Source organism: Oryza brachyantha, chromosome 11 (genome assembly GCF_000231095.2).
Source record: "Oryza brachyantha chromosome 11, ObraRS2, whole genome shotgun sequence".
NCBI classification, from domain to species: domain Eukaryota; kingdom Viridiplantae; phylum Streptophyta; class Magnoliopsida; order Poales; family Poaceae; genus Oryza; species Oryza brachyantha.
The window spans coordinates 10,197,661-10,206,451 of record NC_023173.2 but is presented as its reverse complement, the minus strand read 5'-3'; the positions used below and the strand labels follow the sequence as shown (position 1 = coordinate 10,206,451).

At 46.4% G+C, this 8,791-nt stretch overlaps 1 pseudogene; it reads right to left on the bottom strand.

Annotated features, from left to right (window-relative positions):
- Positions 1–3,032: 3,032 nt before the first annotated feature.
- LOC102712205 overlaps positions 3,033–8,791 on the bottom strand; it is a 31,857-nt pseudogene continuing 26,098 nt past the window's right edge.

The window sequence follows — 8,791 nt, the reverse complement described above, 5'->3', positions numbered from 1 at the left end:
AGTTTGGATTTTTATTTTATCTCTAAGAGATTAGAGTCCGCTCGGAACTTGTTTGTTTTCCTTTATCTATTAGAAAACGTGTGTCGTATTAGAGATAGAGTTTGTTATTTTCTTTTATTTATTAGGTGTCGTGTGCTATATCTGATATGGACTTGTGTTCAACCGAGAGCATAAATATGTATGCCCGGAATCATTGTAAATCATCTACATCATAATTTAGATCAACTACTTCGGCGCATAGTCACCCTCTTCCGAGGTTTCAACTCCGGCGAAACTTGGCACCTGACGCGGGGGTGCATCGCTTCGATCTCCGGTGGAGGGGTAAGTCCTACGTTCCGTCGGGCCATGGTAATCGTATGGCTAGATTAGGACTGTCTCAGTTTGGTCCGATCTTCTAATTTGGTTGCGCGGTTGCTAGTTATCATATCAGTTTTAGCTTAGGTCAATTTCGTGTTTTGAGTTGATCTGGTCGACCACTTTGGATGATCTACATTGGTTTGATATTTGCTATTTGGCATATTCAACCTAACACTGTATTGGTTCGGTCCGATCTGGTAGATTGCGTTTATCAGATGTTTATATCAGATCAGTGTATTTGCTCATCGTTTTATCGGAGTACCAGCCGATAAGTTATCGGTCATCGGCTCGTTGGCTTAATAGCAATCTAGATCTGTTTAGTATTAGTCTAACATTGCTAGGCGTAATCTTGAACTGTCTCGGTTGGGTCCGATCTTCTATAATTATTCTTAGCAATCTTGGATAGATATTTTATAGATCTGTGTTGTTTGTCAGTCGTTTATAGCCGATGATATTTGCCGATCTACATGTCCATCATATTTACATCAATAGAGTAGTCGATCGCCTTATTATGTTATTTTTACACCAATCGACTTGATTTAGTTAGATCGAAAGTTATTTATGTTGCATCGGCTTATGATAATTACATGCAAGTTGGGTTTAGCCGATCGCAACACATGATTCATCGTTTATTCCAAGTAACTCATCAATTTATTTATTAGCCTTATCGATCTTCATGTTTCCTATAATCATATCATGCTCGACTGAATACTATCTTGGTTAAGTCGGATCTATGTATGTTTGGTTTGATCTGGTTATAGGGGCTCATCTGATCGACTAAAATTAATAAGTAACTTGGTGGATTACGTTGGTCTAATATTTAATTCAAGTATATTTCTATCAAGTTTCTAGCCGATCCAAGCTTTTTACAGCCGATCATTCATCCTATCGGCTAACAGTTGCAGCATCAACATCCAATTGGCTGGATTGATAGTTACCTATCGGCTTGATAGCTGATCGGCCTATGCTACAGTTCATCTTGTCAGTTGCAGGATCAAACTGACTAGCACGTCCGCGCACCTTCTAAGAATTTAGGTCTTGCACTGGAGCTGTCTAAGATTGACTCTCAGGCGTTCGTGTGTGACACGTCAGATCACATTTTTGATGTCAACACTGTACCAATAAGGTTTTTGGGTAGCGCATTGCGCGACTGCTCGCTGATCTTCTACGATGGCTCATCTTCCTCTGCGCTAAAGGGCTACATGCGGACGGCAACATCCTTCACCACGCGTTGTTCCTTTGGTGCATGCTGCTCTTGGTCAAACCGATCCACAACAGAACTAGAATAATCGACACGTACATGATATGTGCATGAATTGTCCACCAAAAGACGCGTGGTGTGAAGTTCGGATAAGTTAGTCATGACGTAACTTTACCAATAGGTTTTTGGATAGCTCATTGTGCAACTGCTTGTTGATCTTGTATGATGGCTCGTCTTTCTCTGCTCTCAAGGGCTACGTGCATAAGACAACATCCAGCACCGCACATTGTTCATGTGGTGCACGCTGCTCTTCATCAACACAATACACAACAAAACTAGAATAATCGGTACGTATTCACCATGTTTCTTATATACGATCTTTTCATGTTTTATTGTAGTTTACATATATAGATCATACGATGTGCTTATCATGGGTTACATGGTCAATATCATAATTTATTTTATGGAATAAATTAAACCTATATGTGATTATATTTTCAACAATCCAAAAACCTTATTGTAGGCACTGTGGTTTTACTATGACTGGTTTTGTCGATACTGAGGCTGGAAAAATTCACTGGTGTACACTTAAGAGATGTCATATCAAGGTCACTGTGTGGCTGACAACTATGAAATGTTTCTAGGTTAGTAATAGCAAATCTGAAGAAGTTTTTACAGCTGAGAAACAAAAAGAATTTAGGTAGGCTACTACTATCTTTGTGGGAGGTATAGGATTCCAACCAAGACCTTGTATTCATACACACCCATCATCACCACAAGTTGTTTCTCAGCAGCATGATGCTATTATTTTAAATTCACATCATTTAAACTTGTAAAGTTTACAAACAATTTTAAGTGAAAATATAATCAATTACATGATATTAAATCTAGTTGAGCTCTATAACTTTCATGTAGATCATATCTTTATTTTAGGTTACTTAAAACATAGATTTTAGATTTTGTAAAAAACAATATGAGATATTGTATAGATTATTGGGCCTGTTAAAAATCTCAAATGAAAAATTATCAATTACGAAGTTTTAGATATCACCAAGAACAATAATTTTCATATAAAGTTAATCTTTATCAAACTTCATATTGCCATTCTTGGCGACCTGGTCAAGGTTTATATGCACAAGCCCGATGCTATGGAGTTTCCTCTCACCAAGCGTGAGGACCCTGGTTCTCTTATTGCTGACAAAATTCATGCCCACGTGCGTGAAGAAACCAATGTACAAGTAAACGATGACAACCACACAATCAAACATAGGTGCTACAAAGCATGATGGGAGAAGGATATGTCCCAAGTTTATTTAGGATCCACAATCCACATGCATAACCATGTGTTTGTTACAGTAATTCATGAAGTAAGACACGCACACACATAAAACCAACGTAATTATTGTTTTTAACAACAATAGCGATTATTTATGGTTCAATATAGCCATAAGCAAACTCATGTGTACTTATGTTCCTAAAGGGCACTCAAAGTGAACTTATTTCCTTGTTTCTTTGACCAGACTGAGATTTCTGTTGCAAACCTATTCATCACCATGCTTGGCAGGTACATTGGCACCACAACACAATCCTCACCATTGGCATTCTTGCACTTTATGAAATAGCTCAATAGTTTGGACATGATGTCTCCGGCCATTGGTACTCCACCACCAACATGCTTCCCCCACCCAAAGTCTATCTTGTCATCTCCAATAGATGTTAGGACAGACACAACATATGTCCGATCAATGACAAGAGACGGCCACCTATGTGATGCTAGCATGTCCACATTAGATTTAATGTACTCATCGGTCACTGCAAACTTGGCCTTCCGCATGAAATCAAGTGCATACCCAAGAGGTTTCTCGCACAAGTCAGTAACCATTATTTCTGCAACAGGAAATACAAGACCACAGCCATAGTAACCTTGCGGGATTGGTGGGTTGCGCTTCCACTTTCCACGTGCGTTTAAAGTGAACATGGGACACACATTTTCATCAGGAGAATAACCCAATGCAGCGGTCCAGCATTTCCATATAATGCTGCAACTATAAGTTCAAATATAGTACTTGACTTCCTGAGGTAGGCAGGGATATGACTTCTCATATGTCACACCCGGAGTTTTGTCCTAAGCCTAAAATCGTAAAAAGAAATCCGTAAATAACAATTGGCTTAATTAACTCAGGAAGAATCCCTCTAAAAGAACTTAATTCAATTAAATCGAGGCTCGCAAATCGACTAACTGGATTTAAATTCAAATTGCAGAAGTATAAAATTTGGCCAAACAAATTAATTTAAAACTCGGCAAAAGTGGGGTTTTCATTTTTCCCTCCTTTTTTCTCTCTTTTTCCCTTCCTTCTCACATTGGGCCGAAGTCCAATTTTCCTCCCTCTTTCTTTTCCCTTTTTCTTTTTCTTTTTTTTCCTTCCCGGGCCGGCCAGCCGAGCCGGCCCACTCCCCCTCGGCCGGCCCAGCCGACCGGCCGCTTTCCCCCGCCCCGCGCGCGCCTCCGCCTGGGCCGCTGCTACGGCCCAGCTCGCCGCGTCGCCCGCGCCCGCGAGTCCGCGCCGCCTCCCTCCTCCCTCGCGCCACTGACAGGTGGGGCCCACCTGTCAGTGACCGCCTCCCCGCCAGCACCCGCGCCGCGTCGCGCCGAGTCTGACTCCGCGCCGCCGCCGCAACCGCCGGCGCCGAGACCGCGTCGCGCCCGACTTGGTCTCCAACCTCCGCCCGCCCTAGCCGGCGCCGCCACCCTATAAATCCAGAGCATGGTCGCTTCCGCGCCCGCCCGCCGTCGCCGTGCGCCGCACTCGGTCCCGCGCCACGCGCTGTCACCGGACGCCGGTCGTCGCCGTGGCGCCGTCGCCGTCGCGCCGTCGCCGTGCGCCGCCGCCGCCGCGCCGCCGGCCGCGTTCTCCGCTCCCCTCCTCTCTGTTCCAGCCTCGCTGACGAGCGGGCCCCACTCGTCAGTCGCCACCGCGCCCTCCCTTCCTCTCTCTCCTCCCCGGGCCCGCGTGTCAGTCTCTCCCTCCCGCTCTCTCTCACCGACAGGTGGCCCCCACCTGTTAGCCGTCAGCCTCCTCTCTCCTCACTGACGTCGCAGCCCCATTAATTGCGCAATAATTGATTTAGGACTTTTCTGTTTAGCTAAAAAACCCAGCAAACTTCTAAAATTCATAAGTAATTCATCTAGTCTCCGTTTAGGTCCATTCAAATTTCATTAAATTCATAAAATTGTGAAGAATCCATTAAAAATACTTTCTTTTGCTGTTTCAGTAGAGTTTGTGCCTATTTTATTTATTTTTGTGCTTTGTCGCTTAGATTCGGACCCCACCGAAGAGCCGGTTTACTTCGAGATCGTCGCCGAAGTTCCCCAAGGGCCAGAGCAAGGCAAGTGACACTCATCTTTGATCATATTGAACCCATTATTGCAAATTCCCCGCTTTATTAATTCAAATATGTATTGTTTTAATTAAAGTATTTACTGTATGTTATTTTCCGGGTAAACCTTATTATTATGCCGTTGTTTATCCAACTTTATTCACCGCTGGACCAGGGGTAAATTGATTAGAGTTAGGCCTAGGTTAATGCTTAGCCATGCTTAGAACAAATAGCTCATGGGATCACATTTAATCATGCTTAGTTCTGAATAGCTGAGATATTGATTCATTACCCCGTTCGGGTTACTGTCAACTAAAATATTGATAATGGTGGGCTGTGGGTGCATGGTTTTGAGAGTCGCACCCATGGTAATTAAGGACCGGTTCACGGGAAACCATGGAAGTAATTAAGTGCTAACCACATGCCGAAATGGGTAAGGTGGGATTTGAAGCATGACTTCGAACTATTTGACGTACCGTGGCAAGGGTAGGCGTGATGGAGTATGGACGGGCAATCGTGGTGTAATGAAAGTCTCTGCTGCTTCCGGATCTGCCAAGGCACAAGAGGGGACTGCCCGACTTGGTGTAAAGGAGGGGGTGAAACCTGAAGTGTGGTACGATTAAATAGGGAGGGTTGTGTAACAGGTCCTATTACGGTCTCCTTTCCGGTATACCATGGTGGTATGTCGGCGCACGTTCAAGTGTAGTGAAGTCGTGTCTTGTGGGTACAGTAGTACACCTCTGATCAGAGTATAAACTATTCGAATAGCCGTGCCCACGGTTACGGGCGAGCTCCCAGCTTCACTGTGATTAGTGAACCTTTAATAACTTGAGTAATTGGTTTGTCACTCGGGACTACTGCAACGTGGTGTAACGTTGAGTAGTGGTTGGGCCTGTTGCAACGTGATGTAACGTTAGACAGTGTTGTGGTACTTTACAACTGTTATTTACTTGTGCTTTACTGTATTCAATTACCTGTTATTCTTTTAATCTCTGTTATTTGTTTAACTGCTGCTTTATTGCAACTAACCCTAGCCTGTCCTTGTTAATCGCTATGCACCATTTATTTCCCCCTTGTCCGTGTTACTTGTTGAGTACGGTGGTTTGTACTCAGCCTTGCCTAACTTTCCCACCCCAGAGCTAGAAGTCGAGTCCGTTGGAGGTGCCTCTCAGGAGTGAGCTGTTCCGCCGTCGAAGCGTTGCCTGTGGACTGGAGCCGTACCCGCTGGAGCTAGTCTACCTTTTTCTTTCCGCTGCATTTCCGCTGAAGTGTAATTTTCAGTTGTTTCTAAGAACGATGGTTATGTAATCAACATTGTCTTTTTGTGTACCCTGGCTGGTCCTGGACAGGGATTTAATACATAATTAAGTTCAGAAATTCATGTGAGGAATTTCTCGACGTGACAAGATGGTATCAGAGCCTCCTTTGACCGTAGGATCAGCCCAATGGAAACCCTAAGAGCCCTCTGCTTTTCATGTTTGTGCATAGTTTGCGAAAGTTAGAGTGTTTTGAAAATGGGTTAGTGTTTTTCAAAAGCGTGAGTGATTTAAAAAGGCAAAACCCCTTTGGTTGAAAAGTGTGAGTAAATCGATTTACGGGTAAAACTTTATTTACTTTGTTTCTTTTATGATTTATTTATCTTGAAATAAAATTTTGCATCTATTGATTCCAAATCCTTGTGTTCTTTAGATGGCTGACCACCCCTTGTACCATCGTGGAAACGGAATGGCTGGATTCGTGGCAGAGTTGGCAAGAGTCTCGTTCACGGCAGGATACCCCTATGAGCCAGAGTACACCACGATCCACCCTCTTGAAGGCGAGTTTCCCCACCGTGTCAGATTGGAGCTACATGGAATCCCCGGTTTCCTCCCTAACTTGGAAGCAGAAGGAGCCGGAGGCACGCATGAGCATGCCTGCCAGGAAGCTGCTTACAGTCTGATGACAACACTCAGGGCCAGGCACGACCTGACGTTTCGGCACTCGGCTTACCGGTATCACCCTGGTCGTGGGCCCAATTCCATGGTCAGTAGGTTTCGGTCTGCTCGGAGTGAGCAAGACCCTACCTTCGGTAGGATGTGCACGGTGCTGCAGGGCCTCGACCAGATGCATCAAGATCTCCACGAAGCGTCCAAGGCCTTGAACGACACCAAGCTCACTCAGATCGTCCGTCTGCAAGATGAGATCGACCGATTGAAGAAGGAGAACGCCAGGCTCAAAGGACTCCCAGAGCCCGGTGGTGCAAGGCTTCGCACTACGGCAAGGAAGCGAACCCGTGGGCCGCCCAGAGTTCAGTCTTACCCCGGTGCCCCGGATGAACCAAGACCCCTGATGCAGATGGTGCCAACCTCTCCGATCCCAGTGCCTGAGGAGGGTGTCTCCCCTTTCAACGCGGCAAGGAACCGTAACAGGATCGTCACAGTCTCTAGCAGCAGCGAGTCCGCTTCTGGTGAAGATGAAGATGGTCTCCCCAGCAACTCTAGGAGCCGCTCTGAAGACGAGGAAGAAGATCCGTCCCCGGTCGTCGATCGTCGCTCTCCTTCCGTGCCCTAGACGTCGCCTTTAGCTTCGTTTTAGTCGTTGTGTGCTAGTTTTGGTGTGTTAGGTTTGCTTCGCTTGGGGCTAGTGGTGAACCATAGCAGTAGTGGGGTTATGGTTGTACCGCCAGGAGTTGTGTGGGTTTTAAGTGTGTTTCTTAAGCAAGACAATTACAGTTCATTAATTAAATAAAGCCCCTGTTTGCTTAGCTGTTTCTTTTTCTTCTTTCTCTTTCTGTTCCTCCCGCTCCCGCAGATGGTGAACACCCGCCACGGCAACCGCGACACCGACCAGTCCAGCACCGGAGGACCGCCCCCACCGCCTCCACCAGAGAACCCGTCACTCGCCCAGATTCTTGCTAGCCAAACTCAGATGCTCTCTTGGATGATGCAGCAGATGCAACAGCAACAGCAGCAACACCAACAAGTGCTACAGCAGCTCTTGAATCAGAATCAGAATAACCAGCAACAGCATGGACCACCCCCAGTGCAGTCCAAGTTGCAGAGTTTCTCCGTGTTCGTCCCCCGACCTTTTCAAGCACTACTAACCCCATGGAGGCAAGTGATTGGCTCCATGCTATCGAGAAGAAGCTCAATTTATTGCAGTGCACCGACCAAGAGAAAGTCTCTTTCGCCGCACATCAATTGATGGGTCCCGCCTCTGCTTGGTGGGATAATTTCCTGGTTACCCGCACCGCTACCACGGAAGTAACTTGGGCGGAGTTCTGCCTTAACTTCCGCAAGGCCCATATCCCCGATGGGATTGTCACCTAGAAGAAGCGTGAGTTCCGCGCTCTGCAGCAAGGTACCAAGATAGTGACAGAGTACCTTCATGAGTTTAATCGCCTAGCGCGATATGCCCCCGAGGATGTCCGCACTGACGCCGAAAGACAAGAAAAATTTCTCGGAGGCTTGGATGACGAGTTGAAGAAGCAGTTGCTTTCGGGCGACTATGCTGACTTTGAGAGGCTGGTCGACAAGGCCATCCGTCAGGAGGACCAGCACCTCCAGATGGATAGGAAGAGGAAGGCCTCATAGTTCAGGTCTAACCAGCCGCCTCCGTAGAAGCCCCGGTTCCACACCAGCCCCCATCCTCGGAATCCGCAGCACGGGCAATCAACGTTTATTGTCCGCCAACACCGTCCCTACAATCCCAACAACTTCTCCAGTGGCTCATCCCAGCGTGCTCCACCTCAGCATGCTCTTCCAGCACCAGCTCCCCGGCAACAGAACGCTCCTCCACCAACAGCTCAACCTCCTCCAGCCACGAAGGATGCAGGTGCAAAGCCTGGGGTGTGCTACAACTGTGGCGACCCAGGTC